This window comes from Lutra lutra, chromosome 4, assembly GCF_902655055.1.
Source record: "Lutra lutra chromosome 4, mLutLut1.2, whole genome shotgun sequence".
Taxonomy (NCBI): Eukaryota; Metazoa; Chordata; class Mammalia; order Carnivora; family Mustelidae; genus Lutra; species Lutra lutra.
Window position 1 is genome coordinate 125,857,119 of NC_062281.1, and position 27,304 is coordinate 125,884,422.

Genomic DNA, 27,304 nt, shown 5'->3' on the forward strand with positions numbered 1-27,304 from the left:
AATAAGTCAATCGGAGAAAGACAACTATCATATGATCTCCCTGATATGAGGGAGAGGAGATGCAACATGGGGGGTTGAGGGGGTAGGAGAAGAGTAAATGAAACAAGATGGGATTGGGAGGGAGACAAACCATAAGTGACTCTTAATTTCACAAAACAAACTGGGGGTTGATGGGGGGAGGGGGTTGGGAGAGGGGGTGGGGTTATGGATATCGGGGAGGGTATGTGCTGTGGTGAGTGTTGTGAAGTGTGTTAACCTGGTGATTCGCAGACCTGTACCCCTGGGGATAAAAATATATGTTTATAACGCTGTAAAAAAAAAAAAAAGAAAGAAAGAAAGGATGAATCCCCAAGTTTTGTAGCAACATGGACGGGACTGGAAGAGATTATGCTGAGCGAAATAAGTCAAGCAGAGAGAGTCAATTATCATATGGTTTCACTTATTTGTGGATCATAACAAATAGCATGGAGGACAAGGGGAGATGGAGAGGAGAAGGGAGTTGAGGGAAATTGGAAGGGGAGGTGAACCATGAGAGACTATGGACTCTGAAAAACGATCTGAGAATTTTGAAGGGGTGGGGGGTGGGAGGTTGGGGGCACCAGGTGGTGGGTATTGTAGAGGGCACGGATTGCATGGAGCACTGGGTGTGGTGCAAAAATAATGAATACTGTTATGCTGAAAAAAATAAACAAATTTAAAAAAAAAAAAAAAAAAAAAAAAAAAAAAAAAAAAAAAAAAAAAAAAAAAGATCAGAGCAGAAATCAATGAAATAGAAACCAAAAAAACAATAGAACAAATCAACGAAACTAGGAGCTGGTTCTTTGAAAGAATTAATAAGATTGATAAACCCCTGGCCAGACTTATCAAAAAGAAAAGAGAGAGGACCCAAATAAATAAAATCATGAATGAAAGAGGAGAGATCACAACGAACACCAAAGAAATACAGACAATTATAAGAACATACTATGAGCAACTCTACGCCAACAAATTTGACAATCTGGAAGAAATGGATGCATTCCTAGAGACATATAAACTACCACAACTGAACCAGGAAGAAATAGAAAGCCTGAACAGACCCATAACCAGTAAGGAGATTGAAACAGTCATCAAAATCTCCAAACAAACAAAAGCCCAGGGCCAGACGGCTTCCCGGGGGAATTCTACCAAACATTTAAAGAAGAACTAATTCCTATTCTCCTGAAACTGTTCCAAAAAATAGCAATAGAAGGAAAACTTCCAAACTCATTTTATGAGGCCAGCATCACCTTGATCCCAAAACCAGACAAGGATCCCAACAAAAAAGAGAACTACAGACCAATATCCTTGATGAACACAGATGCAAAAATTCTCGCCAAAATACTAGCCAATAGGATTCAACAGTACGTTAAAAGGATTATTCACCACGACCAAGTGGGATTTATTCCAGGGCTGCAAGGCTGGTTCAACATCCGCAAATCAATCAATGTGATACAACACATTAATAAAAGAAAGAACAAGAACCATATGATACTCTCCATAGATGCTGAAAAAGCATTTGACAAAGTACAGCATCCCTTCCTGATCAAAACTCTTCAAAGTGTAGGGATAGACGGCACATACCTCAATATTATCAAAGCCATCTATGAAAAACCCACCGCAAATATCATTCTCAATGGAGAAAAACTGAAAGCTTTTCCGCTAAGGTCAGGAACACGGCAGGGATGTCCGTTATCACCACTGCTATTCAACATAGTACTAGAAGTCCTAGCCTCAGCAATCAGACAACAAAAGGAAATTAAAGGCATCCAAATCGGCAAAGAAGAAGTCAAACTATCACTCTTCGCAGATGATATGATACTCTATGTGGAAAACCCAAAAGACTCCACTCCAAAACTGCTAGAACTTGTACAGGAATTCAGTAAAGTGTCAGGATATAAAATCAATGCACAGAAATCAGTTGCATTTCTCTACACCAACAACAAGACAGAAGAAAGAGAAATTAAGGAGTCCATCCCATTTACAATTGCACCCAAAACAATAAGATACCTAGGAATAAACCTAACCAAAGAGACTAAGAATCTATACTCAGAAAACTATAAAGTACTCATGAAAGAAATTGAGGAAGACACAAAGAAATGGAAAAATGTTCCATGCTCCTGGATTGGAAGAATAAATATTGTGAAAATGTCTATGCTACCTAAAGCAATCTACACATTTAATGCAATTCCTATCAAAGTACCATCCATTTTTTTCAAAGAAATGGAACAAATAATCCTCAAATTTATATGGAACCAGAAAAGACCTCGAATAGCCAAAGGAATATTGAAAAAGAAAGCCAAAGTTGGTGGCATCACAATTCCGGACTTCAAGCTCTATTACAAAGCTGTCATCATCAAGACAGCATGGTACTGGCACAAAAACAGACACATAGATCAATGGAACAGAATAGAGAGCCCAGAAATGGACCCTCAACTCTATGGTCAACTCATCTTCGACAAAGCAGGAAAGAATGTCCAATGGAACAAAGACAGCCTCTTCAATAAATGGTGTTGGGAAAATTGGACAGCCACATGCAGAAAAATGAAATTGGATCATTTCCTTACACCACACACGAAAATAGACTCAAAATGGATGAAGGATCTCAATGTGAGAAAGGAATCCATCAAAATCCTTGAGGAGAACACAGGCAGCCACCTCTTCGACCTCAGCCGCAGCAACATCTTCCTAGGAACATCACCAAAGGCAAGGGAAGCAAGGGCAAAAATGAACTATTGGGACTTTATCAAGATCAAAAGGTTTTGCACAGCAAAGGAAACAGTTAACAAAACCAAAAGACAACTGACAGAATGGGAGAAGATATTTGCAAATGACATATCAGATAAAGGGCTAGTGTCCAAAATCTATAAAGAACTTAGCAAACTCAACACCCAAAGAACAAATAATCCAATCAAGAAATGGGCAGAGGACATGAACAGACATTTCTGCAAAGAAGACATTCAGATGGCCAACAGACACATGAAAAAGTGCTCCATATCACTCGGCATCAGGGAAATACAAATCAAAACCACCATGAGATATCACCTCACACCAGTCAGAATGGCTAAAATTAACAAGTCAGAAAATGACAGATGCTGGCGAGGATGCGGAGAAAGGGGAACCCTCCTACACTGTTGGTGGGAATGCAAGCTGGTGCAACCACTCTGGAAAACAGCATGGAGGTTCCTCAAAATGTTGAAAATAGAACTACCCTATGACCCTGCAATTGCACTGCTGGGTATTTACCCTAAAGATACAAACATAGTGATCCGAAGGGGCACATGCACCCGAATGTTTATAGCAGCAATGTCTACAATAGCCAAACTATGGAAAGAACCTAGATGTCCATCTACAGACGAATGGATAAAGAAGATGTGGTATATATACACAATGGAATACTATGCAGCCATCAAAAGAAATGAAATCTTGCCGTTTGCGACGACGTGGATGGAACTAGAGGGTATCATGCTTAGCGAAATAAGTCAATCGGAGAAAGACAACTATCATATGATCTCCCTGATATGAGGGAGAGGAGATGCAACATGGGGGGTTGAGGGGGTAGAGGAAGAGTAAATGAAACAAGATGGGATTGGGAGGGAGACAAACCATAAGTGACTCTTAATCTCACAAAACAAACTGAGGGTTGATGGGGGGAGGGGGTTGGGAGAGGGGGTGGGGTTATGGATATCGGGGAGGGTATGTGCTATGGTGAGTGTTGTGAAGTGTGTAAACCTGGCGATTCGCAGACCTGTAACCCTGGGGATAAAAATATATGTTTATAAAGCTGTAAAAAAAAAAAAAAAAAGAAAGAAAGAAAGAAAGGATGAATCCCCAAGTTTTGTAGCAACATGGACGGGACTGGAGGAGATTATGCTGAGTGAAATAAGTCAAGCAGAGAGAGTCAATTATCATATGGTTTCACTTATTTGTGGAGCATAACAAATAGCATGGAGGACAAGGGGAGATGGAGAGGAGAAGGGAGTTGAGGGAAATTGGAAGGGGAGGTGAACCATGAGAGACTATGGACTCTGAAAAACGATCTGAGAATTTTGAAGGGGTGGGGGGTGGGAGGTTGGGGGCACCAGGTGGTGGGTATTGTAGAGGGCACGGATTGCATGGAGCACTGGGTGTGGTGCAAAAATAATGAATACTGTTATGCTGAAAAAAATAAAAAAAATTTAAAAAAAAAAAAAAAAAAAAAAAGATTAAACAGGGGAAAATTAAAATCTTAACCCATCAACATGGTATAGCACTTCATGTATTCTTCATGTATTTCCAATATGGATGGTCTTTTATTTTGTTTAATTACCTTTTTGCACAGTTTCCTGTAGAATTTTGAAGAGAAGTGGTAAAAATGAATATTCTTGCTTTGTTCCCAATCTAAGAGTCAAAGTGTTCAATATTTTGCCATTAAGTATGATGTCAGGAGTAGGTTTTTCATAGATGGCCTTTATTACAGTGGGAAAATTCTATTTTATTTCTAGTTTGCTAAGTATTTTTTAATCATAAATGGATGTTAAATTTTTTCAAGTGCATTTTCTGCATTAATTGAAATGATCATGTTTTTTCTTCCTATTCTGTTAATATGGGAAATTACTTCGATTTTTCAAATGCTGAATCAACCTTATATTCATGAGGTAAATTTCACTTGGTTGTATTGTGTTATCTGTATATTTTGCTAGATTTGATTTACTAATTATTTTTGAGGATTTCTTTTATATATTCATAAATGATATTGGTCCTTCACTTTCCTTGTAGTCTTTTTGTCAGGTTTTGCTCTTAAAACTATTCAGGCTTTACACAATAAGTAAGGAGGTTCTTCTTCCTCCTCTATTTTCTCAGAAAGTTGTTTTGTAAAATCAATACTATTTTCTTCTTAAATATTTGATAAATTGACCAGTGAAACTATCTGAACCTGCTGTTTTCTATGTGAGAAGGCTTTTATTTATATTTTAAATTTCTCTACTAGGCATGATGCTACCGATTTTCTATGGCCTTTTTTTTTTTTTAAGATTTTATTTATTTATTCGACAGAGAGAGATCATAAGTAGGCAGAGAGGCAGGCAGAGAGAGAGGAGGAAGCAGGCTCCCCACTAAGGAGAGAGCCCGATGTGGGTCTCGATCCCAGGACCCGGGATCATGACCTGAGCCAAAGGCAGAGGCTTTAACCCTCTGAGCCATCCAGGCGCCTCTCTATTCCCTTTTTTGTCAGTTTGGTAAGTCCTGTTTCCTAAGGAGTTCATCCTTCTTATCACAAGTTGTCAAATTTGTCAGCATAAAGTTGTTCTCATATTATTTTATTATCTTTTTGTTATGTGTACAATTGAGAGTGAGGTCCCTCTTTCATTCTTGATATTGTTAATTTGTGGCTTTCTTCTTCCTTACCTAGACCAATCTAGTATAGGCTTATCAGTTATATTAATCTTTTCAACCGCTCAGTTTTTATTTTCCTTGATTTTCTCTGGTTTTGTTTTCTATGTCATTATTTCCATTTTTAAAAAATTATTTCCTCTCTCTACTTTAGGTTTAATTTTCTCTTCTTTTTCTAGCTTCTTAGATTGTTAATTTTTAAACTCCATTTCTTTCAAATAGAAGCATTAGAAGCTATAAACATCCCTCTAAGTACTGCTTTGGCCAATAGCCCCTAAATTTTGGTATGTAATGTTTTCATTATCATTCGATTCAAAGTATTTTCTAAATTCTCTTGAGATTTCTTCTTTAATTCATAGGTTATTTTTAGGTATGTTACTTAGTTTTCAGATATTTGGGGATTTTCTAGACGTTTTTTGGTTTTGGCTTCTAATTTATTACCCTTTTGGCCAGAGAATAATTTTAGTCCTCTTAGATTTACTGAAACCTGTTTTATGATTCAGAATATGGCCTATCTCCTGATGTTACATGTATACTTAAAGAATACGTATTTTACAGTGCTATTTTATAGCATTATACCCATAATGCTTCATAAATGCCAAATACCAAGTCAAGGTCAAGTTGGTTGATAGTGTTGTTCAAATCATCTATAACCTGATTTTTAATATTTTACATATTTTATAAATAGAAAAAGTACAGTATATAGTCTCCAACTATGACTGTGGGTTTGTCTATTGCTTTTGGATTTGTCAATTGTGGATATTGTCTGTTGCTCCTTTTAGTTATGTTAATTTTTATTTTATTTATTTTGAAGGTCTATTATATGATGACCCTTTTATTATCATGAAATAACTGTTTTTTTTTCTAAAAATAAACTCATCTTAAAAATTGCTCCAATATACTATTTTTTTTAAAATTCTCACTATATTTGGAGGTAATTAACTTTGTTGGATTTATAGCTGTAGACACTGAGTGAAACTGGGCAAGATTGTCTAACTAATAACTATGGTGGAGCATACTGAAGTTTTGGAACTTGACAGCAAGTCTTAGAAGTTATAGATACTTTAATTAACCCAATTCTTCTATGATAAAGTTCTATAATGTGTCTTATTTTTATTCTTTTGGTTTTCAGTACTTTAAAAAAATTTTTTTTGGGACGCCTGGGTGGCTCAGTTGGTTAAGCAGCTGCCTTCGGCTCAGGTCATGATCCCAGTGTCCTGGGATCGAGTCCCACATCGCGCTCCTTGCTTGGCAGGGAGCCTGCTTCTCCCTCTGCCTCTGCCTGCCATTCTGTCTGCCTGTGCTCGCTCTCTCTCCCTCTCTCTCTGACAAATAAATAAAATCTTTAAAAAAAAATTTTTTTTTTAAGATTTCATTTATTTATTTGACAGAGAGAGATGCAGTGAGAGAAGGAACACAAGCAGGGGCGAGTAGGAGAGGGAGAAAGAAGCAGAGCCTCCTGTTGACCAGGGAGCCCAACGTGGGGCTTGATCCCAGGAAGCTAGCATCATGACCTGAGCCAAAGGCAGAGGCTTAACCCACTGAGCCACCCAGGCACCCTTGTGTTAGTACTTTTTAACTGATATTTGTTCCTACATACATGAGTCATCATTATCCTTACGAATATTCATACTTCCCCCTCATTGTTATTTGCCTCCACTGTATCCATTCCTAGTATAATACAATATAATGAAAGTAAATCATACCACAGTAATAAAAAATTAAGATTTTCAGTCTCCTAAAAAATCTTCTTTTAGAGCAAAATAATTTATCGTGATATTTTCTTGTTTGTAAGTAAAATATTTATTAATGATTGAAAAGCCAAGTATAAAATTACTTGATACAATTACTATAAAGTGTTTCTTTCATAAAATTACAAAATCCCATTTTATTTTATACTGTATTTTAGTTTATATTGTATCTTATACTGTATTTCTAGTTTCAAACTTAATCACATTAAAAAGAACTCAAAACTTCTTAGCTCTTGATCTTTCGTTTTAAATGAGTCAATCCTCTATTTTAAATGGGCTAAAGATTAACAGCTCAAATTGTTTTTATAGTGCATTCATGTCCAAGTCAATTTTAGTATTCAAATTACACAAGAACATTAAATATTAATCTGGCCAGTATTTATCAAATCCAATTGAATAAATCAATCTCAGATATAAGAATGTTAATGTCATATTACAGCCTTCTTTTGCAAAACAAGGGGAAAAGTTTAGTGCATAGAATGCAGAAAATTCTAACAAATTATTTACACCTCTCTCCTTTTTCTCTATCAGGTTTAGCAGAATAAATATTTGTGCAGCCGAAAGTGTTGCTAGTAGCAGATTCTTGGTGCCTGACTCAGGTATGGCAGATATCTAGTCAATAGCTTGAGCACCAAGTTTGGGAGAAGTTAGCCTACTATACAAGGGGTTACCATTGCCCACACATGGCTTCATCCTTGTCTGAGTGGACCCTCAGCACCCCACGTTGTGGAATATATGCCCGCTCCATGATGCCCTCTTAGAGTATCCTGGTGTAGTGTATACAAATTTCTCAGGCTGCAAACTTTGCAGGAAAACATACAACTGTTTTTCTAAAAGTGAATCTAAACTCTATCTCGTACTTCCTATTTCTAACACCGACAGAATTGAATGTTATTATTACTGTAATGTCCTGTTACTTTCTAGGTAAACGGCCAATTCAATGGCCTCGGTCATTTGGAGTTTATCTATCCTCAGGCTTCTGTCCCTCCCATTTCTTTCCCTGTTGTGGGATCGAAGTTCCAAATGGACTTTGCAGTGTTCAGGAGTTGGGGTGAAGCGGGTAGGTAATGAGAACCTGCTTCACTACATCCTGTTGAGAAATGATCCCCTCTCCTAATCATACTGACATCTGTCCCTGTTGCATCTGCTGCCAGTATTTCCCTTTAGGTACTTTTCTGTGAGGAACTGACGTCAGTGCTGTTCTGCCTCACTCAGGGACCCACAGAGAACTCAGAGAGAGTGGATTCAGTTCCTCTTGTGTTTAACTATGCCATGTCACCACTTTGGTATCACTGTTCCCCTGTCACAGTGACATGGAGCACGCATGTATGAATGCTTCCTATCCAAGTCTCAGATGGACGGCAGGGTATAGGACTCTGTGCTTGTGTTGGTCAGGACAGGCTGGGTTATGCTGTGGTGACGAATGCCCCCCAAATCTCAGCTGCTTAGAAGGACAAAAGGTCTACCTCTTCCTTGGATGTCATTCAGGTCAGCCATGGTGCTGCTCCATGACCTCCTCCCTCCTGGATCCAGGCTGATGGAGCTGCCTCTCTCTAGGACACCGCTGATGCCAGGGCAGGGGAAAAGAGACCACAGAGAACTTCCTGCTGGATAGTACAGCTCACACTTTGTTGGCCAAAGCAAGTCAAATGGATAAGCAGAGAGGTATAATTCTCCCCCAGGGAGGGGCAGCTTTTATTTTTAATTAATACAATCTACCCTATTATCCCTGGGTTGCTAACTCAAGGGAGCATCTATTTTGCTCTAACAACTTCGCCTGAGGAGGGGTGAGGGGTCAGAAACCTCCTCGCAGAGCTATCAGTGTTGCTTCTCCTCCAGCTCAAATTCTTCTCCCCAGGCAGGAAACCTTATCTCGTCTTCAGGGAGGGTGGTCTGGTTCTCCCATCTGTTTTCTTCTAGTTGACTGTTTCTGGGGGGAAAAGAAAAAAAAAAGTTTTTATTAAGCTTCTTTCAGCATGTAGGGCTTTGAAACTCAAGAGAACCCATCTTTTACAAAGCACAAACCTTGGTGTTTATTTTGTGCATGTGTGTGCTATGAGTTTAAGGAAATCTATTTAGGAACCAGGAGCTGAGAACTGATTTCTTGTATTCTTTCAGGTTTTTTTTCTCTGAAAGACATGTTGTTTTGTGTTCTCCTTTATTTTTATTTATTTATTTATTTTTTTATTTGACAGACAAATCACAAGTAAGCAGAGAGCCAGGCAGAGAGAGACAGGAGGAGGAGGCAGGCTCCCTGCTGAGCAGAGAGCCCGATGCGGGACTCGATCCCAAGACCCCGAGACCACGACCTGAGCCGAAGGCAGAGGCTTTAACCAATGAGCCGCCCAGGCACCCCTGTGTTCTCCTTTATTAAATGCTCCAAAGAACAATGAATGATCAGGAGTCAGAGGGGCAATAAGGAAAAGCAGTCAAAGAAAACCTCAATTATTATCTCCAAATGCAATTTCATCATAATCGTAAAGAAAGTGAAGTGGTTGTGAAAATGAAGTCTGCTTGGGGGAGGGGAGATTTGGGGCATTGTTATCTTGAGTGAAAAAAGCTCACTTTTCCCTGGTGATGGTGGATGACCATTTCCCATGCCTTGGTCTCCAAGGCTCATTGTAAAGGATTTTGGTAAAGGACTTACAATTGCAATGCTAGCCTCCTAGCTTTTGCTTGGGACCTTTCCTTTGAGAAGTGCTGTGTTTGCCTGTGGTAGTTCACTAGCCAAGCTCACAGGTATGAGAAATCAATATTCCAGTGAATCCCCACTAAAAGGAGTCAAGCAGAAAATGCATAAAACAGGAAACTAATCTTTTCCCCTTAGAATCTGGTTTCTTGGACCATATAAAATTGAACAAACCCTCCCATCGCTATTTGATGATATGCTTTCCTTATTCATAGTTATTTATATTTGAAAAGGTATGTGATCCACAGGACTATTTATTTATAAGAATTTACCACTTAAAATATTATTTGTAAAACATTTGGGCTACAAAAGTTATACATGCTCATGGCATAACATTTTGAAAATACAGCAAAATATGTAAAAAATAAAAATGTACATAATCTGGCCTGCCCTTTATATCTACAGTTAACATATAGGGGTAGTTTTTCTTTTATGTAGGCAAACGTGTTTTCAAGAGAAAACAGATTTAATTAAATAGTTTTGTTTTCTACTTTTTATAAAAATTTAACATGAAATACAGTGGGTATGTGGTTTCCTTTTGGGGTGACAGGCATGCTTGGGGACATAGAAGCACTATGAATGTACTAAATGCCACTGAATTATTTATTCACTTTAAAATGCTTCTTTTCATGTTATGCAAATTTTGCTTAAATAAAACAAAAATAAGAAAATTCAAATAGACACATTGACAAAATTTAATATGCAATGAGGAATATCTTCCTAAGTCATTATATATTCTTTGAGAACATCATTATTAAGGCTAGATACCATTCATTCCTATGAATGTATGCTAATTTATTTGATCAATTTCTTATTGAGCTCTGCAGGTTAGACTTTTAGGTTGTTTTTAACATTTCAGTTGTGTAAATAATACTGAAATGTTTAGTAGACACCTCTAATGGTGTCTTTAGGATAACTTTCCGGATATGAATTTGCTCGGTCAAACAGTATGAACAAATGGTATGGGTTCTTAATATATCATAGTGCATCATAGCCAAGATCTCATAAATTGTGATGTGCACTGTTATTTTATGTGATACCAAAAAGGAAGATGATGCCAATTAAACACAGTGCTTTCTTAACACTATATCTTTTATTTTATAATTATTGAAAGAACTTCCTCTTTCAATAATTGAAATCTTTCTTTATTGAAATTGTATTTCAAAATACAATTAACTTATATTTTATTATTATTATTTTTTAAGATTTTATTTATTTGATAGAGAGAGAGAGCAGGCAGAGGGAGAGGGAGAGGCAGGCTCTCTGCTGAGCAGGGAGCCCGAAGTGGGGCTCAACCCTAGGACCCTGGGATCATGAGCTGAGCTGAAGGCAGAGGCTTAACAGACAGAGGCACCTTGCAGGGGGGACAGTTTGTATTTTATTCTTTTGTACCCAGAAAGAAGAAGCAAAAACCCTGGCTAAGGTATTCATTCCTGAACTTCCTCATTCTTTGAAATCACTTTTGACACAGTGTGGTCCTCAGCCTGAATGCATCAGAAGCATTTTGATGCAGCATATATTCAAAATGTTCTCCACTCTTTGCTCCAGGATTCCATCCAACAGCTGACATCCAGTCTTCAAAACCCGGTGCACAGCCGGTGGTAACTAACTCATGAGCACTGGCTGCCTGACAGGGATCATAAAACGCATCTCAATTTAGAGACACTAAAATGTGAAAAACAACTGTGTTCCTGAGAATGAATGGAAGATACTCGATTGCAAATTGTCCACCAGAAAAGTTTTCCCAATTTGAATTCCTACCGACACCACAAGAAGTCACCCTTTTCCCTTATACCTTAGCTCGTATTGGCAATCTCTGTAATCAAAAACCTTTGCCATCGGCTAGGTGAAAAGGAGTCTCCCATTTTCATTTCCACTTGTCTTACTCTTAGAGTGGTTGAAATTTACCTTCATATATTTTTGGTCATGTGTATTTCTTCTTTTCCAATTGCCCATACACTTGCCTTATTTTTGTTTTGGTGTTAATCTTTTCATTTTCTACATGCCTCTCAATAACTAAGGTAGGAAGGGTGTTAATCTGTCATCTATCACATGTGGCAAATGGTCTTTTCCCGAGTTTCTAGTTTGATTTCTAAAATTTAAATTTACAGGACTATTTTTATTATGTGTAGGAGCATCTAATTTGCATGCAATCAGCTTAGTTAATAATTTCTTCTGTGATTTCTTCCCTTGCTCTGAAGTTTAAAAAAGTTCATCACAGGGACACCTGGGTGGCTCAGTCAGTTAAGCATCTGCCTTCAGCTCAGGTCATGATCCCAGGGTCCTGGGATCAAGTCCCACATCAGGCTCCTTGCTTGGTGGGGAACCTGCTTCTCCCTCTGCCTGATGCTCCCCCTACTTGTTCTCACTCTCTGACAAATAAATAAATAAAATCTTTTTTTAAAAAAAAGTTCATCACAAATTTTATATTTTTATTTTTTACAAACTTTAAATCAAATAAATATTAATCTTTGCTTCTGCTTGTTTTATGGTTCTTTCTCCTTTTTAACAAACTAACACTTTCATGCATATGAGAGTTGCTCTTATAAGTGTCTAACCTTATTTCTCCCCAAAGGTCAATGAATTATAGCAGGGCAATTTACTGAATAGGCCTTCCCTTCTCTACTGATTTAGGATGTCAGCTTCTTCTGTACTTTGATTTGTATATGGGATGGATAGGTATTCTGGTCTAATATTTTGTCTTTCTAGCTTCGTACCGGTGTCATATTGTTTTAATTATTAATTAAATTCACCATCTAATCTAAATCAACCAAACCAGGCTGCTTTTGCGAGTGAATTATGCCTGCATGACAGGCTCAAATCTGAGTCCAGGGGCACCTACTCGTGATGCTTTTATAATGTATATTCATTTTTGCCATAGCAAGATTCTCATGACTTTTGTTTTCAAAATTGGTTAGTCTTATCTAAAGCATAAAAATATGCAGAAATTAAGAAGTAATAAGATGTGTATCTAAGAAGAATTTTTGAATGACTTACATTCATCATATGAGATGGTTTGCTCAATTTAAATGAGCTTGAGTTGGATTTTTGATTTTTTGGTATTTGTTGAATATTTCTGTGACTTTGTTCTTTTCCACTTCGAGTTACATGCAGTTGAGAGGTACTCTATGGGGCCATCATCTTGCTTATGCCATCTCTCTTTTCCTTTGGGTTCTACAGAGTTACCCTTTTGCCTCAGTCTATCCTCAGCATCTTCTAGCTAACTGTTATTTCAGATACCACTTACATCCCTTGTGCCCTTCCACTTTCTCTCACTATTCATCTGCTGTAGGCATCTTCATTGCCAATTAGTACAGAGGAGCAAAAATTTAACAGTTTCAGCTTGGACTTCCCAAAGTTGAGAATGATAAGTCTATGAATTTCTGCTCATGCAATCAGAGGTCCATAACAAGTAAGGAGCAGAGGAACATGAGTCTCTTACCATAAATCCTGAGAGGGAGAGATGACGTGCCTGAGTCCTGTGTTGCCGCTCACTGTAGTAGGTGTCAGGCTGGGTTTTAGTTTTATTTGTTTACATATTTATTTTGCAGAAATTATTCTTTGCTAAGTAGATGTTGGTGGACAAATGTTCTCCAAGGCTAAAATTGCTCCTGCAGCCATCACAATACCTTTCATCAAGCGCAGTGGAATGTCCCTTTCTTGCCCTTATAGAAACAATGTTATAAATTTTTGTATCTCCAGGAACACAAAACACAACACTCAGGACATAGGAACCTCATCAGCAAATGTTTGTAGAAAAAGTTTTGGATGAGTTTCCAACCAATGATCTCTAAAACTAAGTATACCCTCAACCATGGCATTTGTCATTTTTCATGCCAACTTTAGTTTTACTAATAAAAACATTTTGGTAGAGAAGTGAGACACCACAGAACCTATAAGGACTTAAGGAAGGTTCTGGTGGATACTCCCACCAGAAGCTTCTTTTCAAACATGAGAATTTGGGGCCACATCTTTCTTTTTACTTGTGCTTTGACTCTCGTCCCTTTTGATCTTTCCTGCCCATAAGTCTATAAGCTGGGTGTTCTCTCGGCCTCTTTCCCTCGCATTTCTTTTCTGGCTAATTTTCTTGCCTTTCCCTCACTTCTGACCCACATTAGTTAAAAAAATCATCTAGCTGGAATGTCTGTTTCCTTTCGCAACCCAGTTCACCATATTCCCTTCTCCTTTCTCCTTTGTTTAGGACTCCTATATTAAAGGTAATCACATTTTCCTTTACAGAATCCCTGTTCTCTTTTGCAATGCTCAAGTTCAGGAAGTTCCCAAGTTACAACACAATCATGTTTCCCCAGTGCCTTTGCTAGTAAGTTGTTTGGAACCTGGAAAAAATTTCCAGCAAAAGAAGGCTTTAACCGTTGTTTACAGTTGCTCGTTTACAGTTACAACAACTTACTCAACATATTAACGATAGCAGTGTCTGAGTGCTGGTGGTTGCGAATTTTTGTGTTTGCCCGGTTGCCCTTTCAGCACTCTAGCTGTTGGAGTTGAGCTGTTCACTCCCCTCACCTTGTTCTCATATATCATCTGCCACGTTTTTTCTTGTCCCAGTAAACATGATCTTTCTTTAGCACTAGCTCTGCAAGTTGTAGCCCTCCCCATACCATTCATCTGTAGGACACCACTGGAATTTTCTGAACACCCAGGTGGAGCAACGAAAATTTCCACATGTCACTCAAGATTTAGCCATATCCCTGTGAAAGCTGGAGGTGTAGCAGGATGTCATGCTCTCTGGGATGAGGTCCATCACGTAAGGAATAAAACATTAAAATATTGTCTTCAGAGAAAGCTCCATTTCTTGGATGGTAGGGGGCAGGTTACCATACAGTCCATGTCCTGGCGTATGGTTCCTAGTTGACAGGAGGTCCTATTATCAACATCGAATGGACAAGGAACGAACGAATGGCCAAGGGCTACAGCCAGACCTCTGGGCATAAGCTCTCCGCCTTTCCTGAGGTTTTGAAGTGTGAGTAAGAAGGATCTCACTTCACAGTATTTTTCTCTGTGAGGTTATCAGAAAGTCCCAGCTTTTAGCATGTCTGTGACTTCATTTTGCTTTGCAAAAGTCAGAGAGAACAAAGTCTTGAGAACAGACATTGTTTCTCTTTGCATCTTTCTTTACCAAAGGTGGGTCAAAGGAGTCTATTTCAGCTTTGAAAAACAAAGTATCCGGAACTATTTACCCCAGGAGGTTAAACAGCCTCTCTCAAGAACTTGTAAGTTTTTTTTGTTTGTTTGTTTTGTTTTTTGTTTTGTTTTGTTTTTAAGTATCTTGTTTCAACAAAAAGATGCCCAGGAAAGGCTCCAGGTCAGAAGCACGTGAATATGCTTGCCCTCTCGGGGCTGCCTGCACACTGGGGTAGCTTTAGGGTTCAAGTGTTAGAGCAAGCATTCAGCCTGGCAGTGAGCCTGCCTCCCCTGGAAGGGTTGGGCCGCACTTAACCGCAGCCCCTTCACACCTCTCCCAGGAGAGTAAGGAGCGAGGGACAGCGCTTTAATACCGCGCTCCGAGGTATGGCTCTGTGAACCCCGTGGCTGCTCACGGTCCTTTAGTGGGTGCCATGTCCTGCTTCGGGCCTGCCACCCTCGTGGGGACCAGTTCCAGGCAGGCCAGCACCCACAGGAACGCCCGGGCGCACAGATCCGTGCCTCGCCGGTGGGGGGCGCTCTCCCGTGGGAACGCTCCGAAGCCAGGGCAGGGCGGGGCAGGGCGGGGACGCGCCCCCTCGGAGCCACCCCTCGCTCCGCCAAACTTTCCTTGGGCTCCGGGCGTGTCACAAGCCGCTGGATAGGAGGCGCGCCGCCGCCCGCCCGCCTTGTCCTCCACTGCCCCGTGCGCCCGGCCAGAGCCCGGCCCCCGGTCGCCTCGTCGCGCTCGGCCCCGAGGGCATGCGGCAGCCGCAGGGGCCCCCGCTCCCGGGCTCGGTGGCGGGAGAGCGTGAGCGGTGAGTGCGGGCGCCGGGCGCGGGGAGGGTTCCCGGAGCCCGGGCGGGCCGGGGCGCGCTTGGGAAGAGGCTGGGGCGCACCTCCGCCGGGCCGGATCCGCGGCTCTTCAGGGTTGCCTGGCGGCCCGGCGGGCGCCAGACCCACTCCGAGCACCTGGACGAGACTCTCTGGGGGGGGGCATGTTGCCCTCCCTCCCACTGTTTTCCTTGGCGCGAGAAGCCACCGGGATGCCAGATCGGCGCTGCCCCGCGCGTGCTGTGTGGTGGGCAGGGCGCCGGGAGCGCGGCGCAGGCTCCCTTCGCTTTCGCCCAGGTGCTTCTTTTCCGAGCTTGGCCTTAACACCCGTCGACGGTTAACTGAGATTCTCCGGCGGAGCCCAGGGATGTCACATTTTTTCAGCCTCCATTTACGCCCGGTACGATGGTGTGTCCGCGAAAAAGCTGGAAGTGTGCAAGGCATAAAGATTCCGGAAATAGAGATTATTAACCAACTGGTAACACTGTGGGGAGTGGTGCTTTGTGAGTGAGCGAAGGTGCCCGCGATCCCCCTCACCAGCTACAGACAAAAGTGCTTTGTTCTGTAGCATTGTTACTTTATTGCATTCCCGCAGCAAGTTGCGACGACCCAAAATTGCTTAGAAGTTTCTCAACTTGTAATTTGAGTAGTGACGGTGAATATTGGAAACAATTTAGTCTTATTAAGGTAATCATTAAAACAGCCCTCAAAAGCGATTTTTAACTGAGTAATTTCCACGAAATGTGTCTCTGTAATTTGTTATTGTCTTTGCAACGCATTTCTCCCTCCTCGCCTCTTTGCTGCCCAGAGTATTACCTGGTCTTGGAATGTTACTTTAGAAGTTCGGGTCCGCTTAGCTTCTCACGGTTCCTACGTGTGGGGGTTTAAGTCGGAGAATAAATGGCAGTTACAGACAGATGATCCCTTCTTTACCAATAGGTTATGCGTCCATACACTGTGTGACATTTCATCAGTGCATGGACTTTTCTGTTGCTAAGGAGAGTGGTTGAAGTTCCCAGTGAAGAATCCCTAGTTGCTAACCCTGCTTCCCCTAAGACATTTGTGTGGTCTGAGTCCAGTAAATAGAATTTTCCTTTTTTTTTTTCTTTGAAGTGGAAGTCATAGTTAGAAACACACAACCTTGGTTCTGTTAACCTCATGCTTGTCTAAACAAACTAGACCATTCTAAAAAGAGCGGCAAATAAATCCTGCCAGCAAGGTTGATGTACTTGAGATAAGCTTCCAGAGTTGTTGCCTGTGCCTTGAGACTGTATGGACCTAGATCATGTACTAGACATGTCCGATCTGGACATTTAACCATCTGAACATAACTGATACTGATTGTCACTACCATGTGACTAGGAAAGCAGATCATTTGGGCACATTCTTCTTATTTTCTTTTTTATCATTAGCGTTCCAAATTTCTGGCTTTGATTTAACTATAAATGACATGTCCTCTTCCCTAAATCTGAAAAATGTGTAAACTGATACCAGCCTCTTTATATTAAATCAGATTTATTTTAGGTATCTGGTTGTTTTATAGGAGGTTTGATAGAACAGATCTGCATATGTTTCCTGTAAATGAAGACTGAAATGAAAACAGTTAAGACATGTGATTGCTTTTTGGGGGTACGTTCCTCAGAACCCATTTGAGAGTCTACAACATGCTCATGCTTTCTCTCATCTTTCCAAAACACACACACTTAGGGGGACAGATGCACACACAGCATTATAGCCAGGCGGCAACCAAGACACACCCTCTCCAAGTCATATATACAGACCCACGGTGGGCTGCTTCTCCCTCAAGTTCTCCGTCTTTTTGACGCGGGGCAGAAATGCACCATAACATAAGGCCAACATCTTATTTCTTTGGGCTGGGGCAAGGGGAATCCTTGTAACTCAAATGGGAATTACTATAACTCAAATTACCTATTAGCCATTCCCCTTGGAGGATACATTAGTTCAGAATGCTTTCTTGTCTGTGATTAGACCCAACAGAGTGGTTAAGCCTGATGGCAAGCTTCTAAATGGCAGAGCCCAGGCCCAGGGCATTATTAATGCAGTCTAAGGAAAAAAGCAGGGCTTTACAGTCAGGCCAGCCTTTGTTCCAGGCGAGGCTTTGTGACCTTGCTTCATTTCTCTAAGCCTTAATTTCCTTGTCTGTAAAAATGAAGCTTATATCCACCTCCCAAGATTAGAAAAGAGAGCACTTAGCAGAGTACTCCTTAAATGCTGGTTGCCATCTTTCCCTCCAAGATAAACTTTAAAATATTGGTATTTCTGTAAACATGGGTGCAAATGTACATTGTTCTGGCAAGAGTGCAAATGTAGATCCCCAAGGTGTAGGTGAGGTGACTTAGAGGTGTTGCCCGTACTTGGCTTGCTTGCTCTCCGCAGTTTCCTGGACCTTTTGCTCTTCCCTGCATCATTCCTCCTGCAGGGTCTGAGCTGCCTCCTCTTTGGCTTTGCTGGTCCTTTGTTGCTCATCCTGGATTCTGCATGGCCGTGAAGGAGTCCCCCGGGACTTAGTCCCACTGTGGATGAGGAAGGCGGAGGTGAGGGGTGTGGCCCTGTCCACAGAAGCCCTGAGACTTTATGCTTTTATAATGCTGAGTTAGAGAGGCCCTTGGAGCACAGCGGTCTGGGTTATAGCCCCAGCCCTGCCTTTGTGAGTTCTTGTGACCTTGAATAAGCCACTTGTTGTCCTTGAATCCATTTTCCCATTTATACAGCAGGGATAGTAATTCCTTTTCTACCTACATGCGTGTGTTATGGGTTCCATGAAATCATCTATGTGAAAGAGCTTTGCACCCAGCGAGGACTACATAAACATTGTGGGACACCCCAGGCAGGCTGCATGGGGGTGGTCGGGTGTCCGTGTGGGTGTTGGGTGGGCTAAACTGCCATCCCTGCACACCTCTCTCTCCTGCCCTCTCATGCTGAAGCGGACTTCAGGGAGGAAATCCTGCCAGAGATTGCGAAACTGCCCTATGGGGAATGCACAAGGAACAGAAGTTTCAGGACTGAGATGACCTAACCCTGTGTGATCGGAGGCACAGGGCAGAGTTCCGAAGAGACTATAATTCCCTTGTAGAATCACCTGTACTGTTTGCTCATCTCAGTGCTTAGTGGACAAAAACACAGAGCCGGCTCACCAGCCAGTGAGTCAGAAGAGCGTGGTTGTGCAGTTGCTGGACATTGAACAGGACTGCCTGATGCCACCCTCCCTGGCCTGTGCCTTCTTGCTAACTTGGGTCTTTAAGGTCCACCCTGCAAAGCACTAAACCAACACGGTGCATTTCCCTGCTGTGAACAATTAAGCTAATTATTTAATTTGAGTCTGAAAGATGTGTTGCTCTCCTGGTGAGTCAGGAGAGTAGTACCCAGTGAGAGGAAGGTTTTGGTTTCCCAGGTGGCACCTATCTCTCTTCGTTCCCCAGGCTGATGTCCTTCTCCTTATTCCTCATCCGTCTTTATCTGCTGACCCTTCCTGTGTGGTACCTGACACCTGTCCTCCCGTCCTGTCTGCCTCTTACCTTAAACTCCTCCCTTGCCTTGACCCCTGACATCACCAGCTCCCACAGACCTTGCCTCCCCTCCTCAGATGTGAATCATTCATACATCTTAGGCTGGGCCAGACTGGGTGTCACTCTGAAAACAACCTGCCCTGTACAGCCTGCTTCAGCCCTTCCTAAAGATGTTAGTCAGCCCCCTACTTACTCATCTGTTAGGCCGGTCACTTTATTATTCTCTGGGACATGAGGCTGGAGGTGCTGCTAGCTCTGGCCTTACCTTAGCCCCATGCAGATTCTGTGGTCTTCTCAGGGATGACTTGGCAGGTGGCAGGACTGGGTTGGAGGGTAGTTGAGCCCCTCCATAAATGCCACCAATTTATCCAAAGGTCCTCTGAACAAACATGCTGTCTGAACGAAAGCAGTGGGCTTGCTTTGTAAATAAAGCTTTAAGGTTGCCCTGGTCTCCCCTCACAGATAGGTGGCCCCAAAGCCCTTCCTCTACAGAAAGGGGTGCCTGGGTAGCTCAGTCAGTTAAACATCTGTCTTTGGCTCAAGTCATGATCCTGGGATCGAGTCCCGCATCAGGCTCCTGCTCAGTGCGGAGTCTGCTACTTCCTCTTACTCTGCCCCTCTTACCCGCTTGTGCTTTCTATCTCAAATAAATACATAAAAATCTTTAAAGGACAAAAAAAGAAATTCTGGAGCTGCCCCAAATAGAGTCAGACCATATAAGTCAAAGGTGGGCAGTGGAGTCGGTCAGAGGCATTTGTTCCCCAAAGAGAGCTAAAGAAATCCAAAGTTAAGCTCTTGGGGGTAACTAGTTGTTGAAGACCAAAACAAGAGTTCAGATAGAGAACTCACTGACTCATTTGCCTCCTGCCCTGGTTGATTTTTAATAGGTTAGTCCTTTGACTGGGGGCCTTTTCCCTAGACTAAACTGAAAATAAGTACGACCTTTTTCTATATCCCCATTGCATTTGGATTCGTCAGCGTTCTCCAAAGAAACAGAACTGATAGGATATATATATAGAGAGATGTGTGAAAATGCTTATTAAAGGAGTTGGCTCATAGGGTCATGGAGGCTGGGAAGCCCCTTAATGTGCCGTCTGTAAGCTGGAGAACCAAGAAAGAGGGTCATGTCATTCAGTCTGTCTGAAGGTCTGAGAACCGGAAGCACATGTCCAAGGACAGGACGCGTGTCTCCCAGTTCAAGCGACAGGGCAAATTCGACCTTCTTCCTCTTTTTTGTTCTACTTAGGCTCTCAGTAGAAGATGCACTCACTCACATTGGTGAAGGCGATCTTCTTTAGTTAGTTCACAGTTCAAGTGCTAATCGCTTCTGGAAACACCCTCAGGGACACACCCAGAGAATATTTTACCAGCTACCTGTGCACCCCTTAACCTGGTTATGTTGACACACAAAATTGGTCATTGTGCCACCAAATCAGGAAGTTGACCATGGTACAATTCTCTACCATCCAGTCTACAGAACCCCTTCCTAATTCATCAGTCATTCCCCCATGCCCCAGTGTCTCTTTTCTTGCTTTTTCTAGGATCCGAGTTACATTGTTTGCCATGTCCCTTCTGGAATAGTTCCTCTGACTTACTCTGTTCCTAGGGTCCTTGCAGCTGTTCCAGGGTCTCACACTCTGTAGGTGGATTCCCCATCTGGGTCTGGCAGGTGTTTCTTCAGAACCAGACTCAGGTGCTGTGTCTTTGGTGGTCCCCTGCTCTTCTGGACACAGCACATTAGAAGGGGCTCCCTGTCAGACTGTCCTAATACAGGTGCCTTGAGCACTTGGGTATGTTGGTGTCATCCAGATTCCCTCCCCTTAAATCCCCTTAAATCCACCATTTTTCCCTTTGAAATTTGCTGGTGTTTGTGGGGAAGTACTCTGAGGTTATATAATAGCCTGTTCCTCCTTAAACCTCCACCTGCCACCTTTACCATTCCTTGGAGGACTTCTGCCTGAATTACCCACCTCTCTGAAGGTTGCCACCTGATGCTTCTTTATTTCCATCACTCAGTAGTCCGTGTTTACTCATTAGCATTATACTCTAAGGAAGAGTTTTCTCCCTCGTGTATTTATTCATTTCTATTCGCATGTATTCATGGATTCCTTTTGTATTCAAAATGTTGATATCTGTTACCGTTATTATTTATTCTGATGCTCAATTTGTCCTCATTTGGCCAGCAGAAGTCCCTCTAAGCTGGCTCCTGTGTCCTTTTGATATTCCCATTATTCGTTGAACATTTAAAATTTTTTTTAAATTTTAATTACTTATTTGAGAGAGAGAAAATGAGAGAGAGCGCACAAGAAGGGGGAGGGGCAGGCAGAGGGAGAAGCAGGCTCTCCACTGAGCAGGGAGCCCAATGCCATGTGGGGCTCAACCCCAGGCCCCTGGGATCATGACTTGAGCTGAAGGCAGACACTTAACCAACTGAACCACCCAGGTGCTTCTCACTGAGCATTATAAAAATTTTCTGGCACCACAAGATATTCCAGGTTTCTGTTCTACATTCCCTGACCTAGTCAGTCTCCCTTCTGGTAAAGAATGATATTATAAAGATATGGAAGGTTGATGTGCCCATTGTTTCTGGAGTGCCATTGCTTTAGGCCTCTCAGGGGACAGAGGTAGGAAATACACGTATATATGTATATGCACGTGAACGTTTATAAATCTTTCCACGGAAGGCTATGTATTATAAAATCATGAATTCATAACAAATGCCTCCAACTCCAACCCAATGCCCAGAAATCTTTCTATTCTCACCCCTTTATATCTTTGTACATACCTTCTCTGGCAGTAGGAAGCTTGTAGCCCATTATTCTCAATCTTTTAACTTTTATTTTACTTTTTTTCCCCCTGTTCTACTCACGCTAGCCCGTCTTGAAACCAGAGAAGCCATCTGGCCTCCCCTGTACCTGGTTCTGTAACGTTGCCTCTTCTTCTCTGCTGCCTGGCCTGCCCCCCTCAACCCCCGCCCCGCCCTGCCTTGGGACTCTGCGCCTTTGTGAGAGGCCTGCGCTCTCCATGGCTCTCCGGCCACAGCCCAGGCTTTCATGCCTCTCCCACCCTGCCTCCCATCATACCGCCTTCTCATCCGCGAGCTGACCCTGGAGAAGGAAGAGAAGAGAAGGCAGAGCAAGAGGGGAAGATGGGAATGGAAAGAAAGCAAAGATAGAAATAGTATATATACATTTTTAAAGCTCTTGATACTTGTTGACCCATGGCTCCCCCCACAAGCTGTATCCCTCCACGTTCTCACCCGCGCGGTCTGCAGATGCCATTTTCCCTAGACCCTTGCCAGCACTGTTTCTGTCACCTGTTTACCCACCCATCTGCTAGTACCTCACTTTTGTCTCTCTGCTAGCTCACACCATAGTCACCCTGCCGCACTGTGACACTCTTGAGTTATCACCTTGACCCTTTAGATCCGACTTTCTCAAGCTTGGCATAGCCGACATCTCGGGCTCCATAATTCTCGGTGGTGGCGCCCGTCCTGTGCCTGGTAGCACATGTAGCAGCACCCCTGGCCTCCACCCACCAGATGCCCATAGTACCCCCGGCTGGGTCTAACACATGTGTCTCCAGGTACTGTGAGATGTCCTGGGGCAGGGGTGTGTGGAGGATGAGCCCTGGTTGAGCGCCTACTGCTCTAGATGACAAGCTTCCTGGGGGCATTTTCCATCTTTGAAATGTTTGCACATCTCTTGTCTCTCTCTCCGCATAGAATGAACACTGAGGAAATGTTAGCTGGACAGGGATGAGAGGGATCCATGGTGGAGTAGCGTTCCCCAGAACAGGACCAGTGGAACTCACCCATCACATAGTTGGAACTTGTCACATAGGCAAATTCCATGACTACTCAACAGAGGGAAAAGAAAAGGAATGTCACAAGGCTAGGTCATTACTCGTCTTTCTTTGTTAATTTCCAGTCTAATTTCTTGTAAGTCAGGTAATTGAATTCTGTGGTCTCGTTCAACTGATAGACTGTGGTGTTGATGGGGAAAGCAAATGTTTAGGAGAAGGCCTTTTTTCAGTTAGATTGTTCAGGGCGGTAGAGGTCAGCCCAGTTGCTTGTTCTGAATTTTCTCTGAAGCAGGCAAACTGAGTCATCACTGCTATTTTTTGTTATGTATTTAGAGTTTTATTCTGTTGTTTTCATTGGATTATATGGACTTTTTCCCATAAACTTTTGTCAAAACTTCTAAGTGGGGATACACTTACGAATTTTATTGACATTTACCATAATCACATTATATTTCTTCTGGAATCAGTAAATGCTTGCAAAAGGCATTAATGTCGTTATAGAGAATAGATCTCCGTTATTTCATTTCTCGTGGGAGCATAGAATTAAATACGGGAAAAGGGTTTCAGTGGTCAGTGTGGCCTAAGAGTCTGGGGGCCAGAAGGATGAGGGCTGGTGAGAGTGAATCAGGCTGTCCCAGTTTTAGTTTTCTTCTCTGTAACGTGGTGAAGTCTACACTGTCCTCTCACAGTGGGATCAAACGGGAAAAGAAATGGGAACTTACTTTGACCACTGTTCAGTGGTATGTCAATGAATGTGTTTTGGGATGGATTATTCTAAGATCCAGACAGAGTGGCCTAGAGCAAGCATGGTAGTATAATTAGAATGTTTCAACCCAGCTGGCTAACCTCCTCTTACACATATTCATCTAAGTGTTTTCAGTGGTAGTGAAAAACACCAGTTCGTGACTCTAGACAGGGTGGTAGAGGAGAGACAGCCTTGGCTTTGGGGTTGTTAAGTTGGTGACCCACCCATTCTGAGGGAGGGGTATCCTCTTCTGGTCTCCCCTTCCTAGAAGTCTCTGTTGAGACACCCACTTCCTGTCCTATTGGGAACAAGGCAATTTACTGGACTCTTTTGACTCCTCTGGACTTGGAAGTGGGCTGAGGTCTTTACATTGGTTACTTCATTCATTTTGTCCTAATTACCCAATAACCTAGCAATTTAGAACTTGTCTCCCTTTTACAGCAGAGAAAATTAAAGCTCAAAGAGGGTAAGTAGCTTTCCCAAGACCCTATTGATAATGACTGTAAAGGAATGTCAGATTTAAATCTGCCAACAGTCTTAGGAAGAAGATACTGTTATTATCCCTGTCTTAAAGATGAGGAAAATAAGACACAGAGAGATTAACTAACTTGCTGGTAAGCAAGGCTTCTGACCTAGGCCGTGTAGCTCCAGAGGCCGTGCTCCTTTGCATGGGGATGCCAAGTTTCCCCAAGACTATTTGTGGAAGAGACTGTCTTTACCCCACTGAGTCTTCTGGGCACCCTTGTTGAAGACCAGTGGACCGTGTATGCATGGATTTGTTTCTGGGCTCTCCATTCTGTTCTTTTTGGTTTCTGTGTATGTCTTTTTGCCAGAACTGTACTGTTTTAATTACTGTAGCTTTGTAATATGTTTTAAAATCAGGAAATATGTAGCCTTCAAATTTGTTCTTCTTTCTCAAGATTGTTTCAACTGTTGGGGATCCTTTGCATTCTATATGCATTTTAGGATTTTTTTTTTTTTTAAGTGCCATTGAGATCTTGATAGGGCTAGTTCTGAATCTTTAAATCACTTTGACTAGTATGGACATTTTGACAGAATTGAGTCTTCCTACCCATTAACATAGCATGTCTTTCTATTTATTTGTGTCTCCTTTAATTTCTTTCATTGATGTCTTGTAGTTTTCAGTGTCTAAGTCTTTTGCCTCTTTGGCTAAGTTTATTTTTCAGCATTTTACTCTTTCTGATGTTATTGTACATAGATTGTTTCTTAACTTCCCTTTTGAATGGTTCATTGTTAGTGTATAGAAGTGCAACTGATTTTTGTATGTTTATTTTATATCCTGCAACTTTACTGAATTCAGTTATTAGATTTTTGTGCAGCCTTTAGGGTTTTCTCTATATAAGATTATGTCACCTGTGAACACACAATTCTACTTCTGCTTTTCCCATGTGGATCCCTTTTCACTCTTTATCTTGCCTAATTACCCTGGCTGGAACTTGCAGTACTATGATGAACACAAGTGGCCAGAGTGGGCATCCTTCCCTTGTTCCTGATTCTAGAGGAAAAACTCTTAGTTTCTGAATGCTGAGTCTGGTGTTTGTGTGGGAGCCATGCTCTCTCTCTCTTTTTGTTTTTTTAAAGATTTTATTTATTTATTCGTCGGGGGTGGGGGTAGAGAGTGCACACAAGCAGCCAGAGTGGCAGGCAGAGGTGGAGAGAGCGAAGCAGGCTCCCCACCCAGCAAGGAGCCCGATGTGGGACTTGATCCCAGGACCCTGGGATCATAACCTGAGCCGAAGGCTTAACCGACTGAGCCACCCAGGCGTCCCAGGGAACCATGTACTTTAACTGCTTTGCTCACCTGCTTATCTGTTGGTGTTTGAAGCCAGACCCTGAGGTCTGTGTTCTTCTACCCCACCATGCTGTCACCGCTCTCCCTCCTCCACCCCCTTCTCCATCCCTGCCTCTCTGCTTGGTTTCAAGCAGCAGCAGAAGGAAGTGGTAGTGCCTTCAGCTTAGTCACTGTGGTGACTGGGCCCATTCTCAGGCAGGGAGAAACTCATTCCAACTGAAGTTATTTTAGTATTTTAGTCGTCCATAGGATGAATTTGTCATCGCTCCTTGTTAGATGAAGGTGTCAGAGCATGAACAGTTAAACTTTCAGAATGCCAGTTGTATATTCCACTGACTTTATTTTTTTTAAGATTTTATTTATTTATTTATTAGAGAGAGAGAGAGAGCATGAGAGGGAAGAGGTCAGAGGGAGAAGCAGACTCCCCACAGGACAAGGATCCTGATGTGGGACTTGATCCCGTGACTCCAGGATCATGACCTGAGCTGAAGACGTGCGCAACCAACTGAGCCAACCAACCACCCTCCACTGACTTTTTAAAAGAAGTTTTGAGTTATCTAACTTTCTTAGAAAGTACTATTTGCCGGGGCGCCTGGGTGGCTCAGTGGGTTAAAACCTCTGCCTTTGGCTCAGGTCATGATCCCAGGGACCTGGGATCGAGCCCCGCATCGGGCTCTCTGCTCGGCGGGGAGCCTGCTTCCTCCAATCTCTCTCTCTGCCTACTTGTGATTTCTGTCACATAAATAAATAAAAATCTTTAAAACATTCTTAAAAAAAAAAAAAGAAAGTACTATTTGCCATGTATTACTTCCTATGGGCTAGACATCTTGCTAATCACTTTATAGACACTTTTAATTTAATCCTTCAACAATCCCAGTCATTGTAGTGATGGTGCCTTTTTTATGGAGAAAAGGAAAGGCTCTGGCTGAATCTGCAGGTGTGCCAGGTCAAAGCCCTTGCTGAGTGTGACAAGCATCCCTCTGACCCAGGGCCAGCTGATGCCAAAACTTCTGCTCCTTGCCCCAGGTTCCCTTGCCCACCTGGGTGTCATGGCCTGCCGTGCTTGCCTTGAGAGGGCCTTTTCCTCTCTAACCTCTGTTTTCTCTGCCAGTGCTGAAATGTTCTTTTCTTTCTTTATTCTGACTGGCTGGCATCTGCTATCTCATAGAAGAGAAGAAATGAGAAAACCACATAAAAATAAAACTCTCCCTCTGAAACAAATAATACATCATATATTTATTTTAAAAATAATAAAATAAAACACACCAATATAAAAAAATAAAACAAACTCCCATTCACAGGAACAGGAGACTGGTAGCAGTCACAGGTGCCTAGAAATAATAAAGCCTGCTGGGCAGGAATGAGGACCTCTCGGCCCCGGCAGTGGAGGCATTCTGTGGCTGGTCCCTGCTTCTACTCTCTGGGAGAGGCCTCACTAAGACCCTGACCTTGACTTTGTTTCCTGTGAAGTTCTTCCTGTCTGTTCCCCTCTGCCGCCATATCTGAAATGGGTGTGGGAGAGGGTGTGCTCCTTGGGGGAGAGTGAGCAGGGCCCTTTCCAGGCCCAGCTGTGGCTTCCATGGCAACATAATAACCTTAAGAAGTTCCCAGTCT

General features: G+C 42.3%; 1 protein-coding gene across 8 annotated transcripts in view; it reads left to right on the top strand.

Annotated features, from left to right (window-relative positions):
• Window positions 1-27,304, top strand: part of LPAR3 (lysophosphatidic acid receptor 3) — a 104,648-nt gene that overhangs the window by 12,186 nt on the left and 65,158 nt on the right. For 4 of the 8 annotated variants that reach the window (XM_047728017.1, XM_047728018.1, XM_047728020.1 and 1 more), the window contains exon 2: window positions 7,668-7,735. The exons of 1 other annotated variant lie outside the window; for it this stretch is intronic. The gene's annotated coding sequence lies outside the window, so the exon portion shown is untranslated. Of the gene's footprint in view, window positions 1-7,667; window positions 7,736-8,674; window positions 8,802-15,612; window positions 15,786-19,830; window positions 19,835-27,304 lie in introns of those variants that run through there. 3 more of the 8 variants (XM_047728021.1, XM_047728022.1, XM_047728024.1) reach the window with 3 other exon arrangements.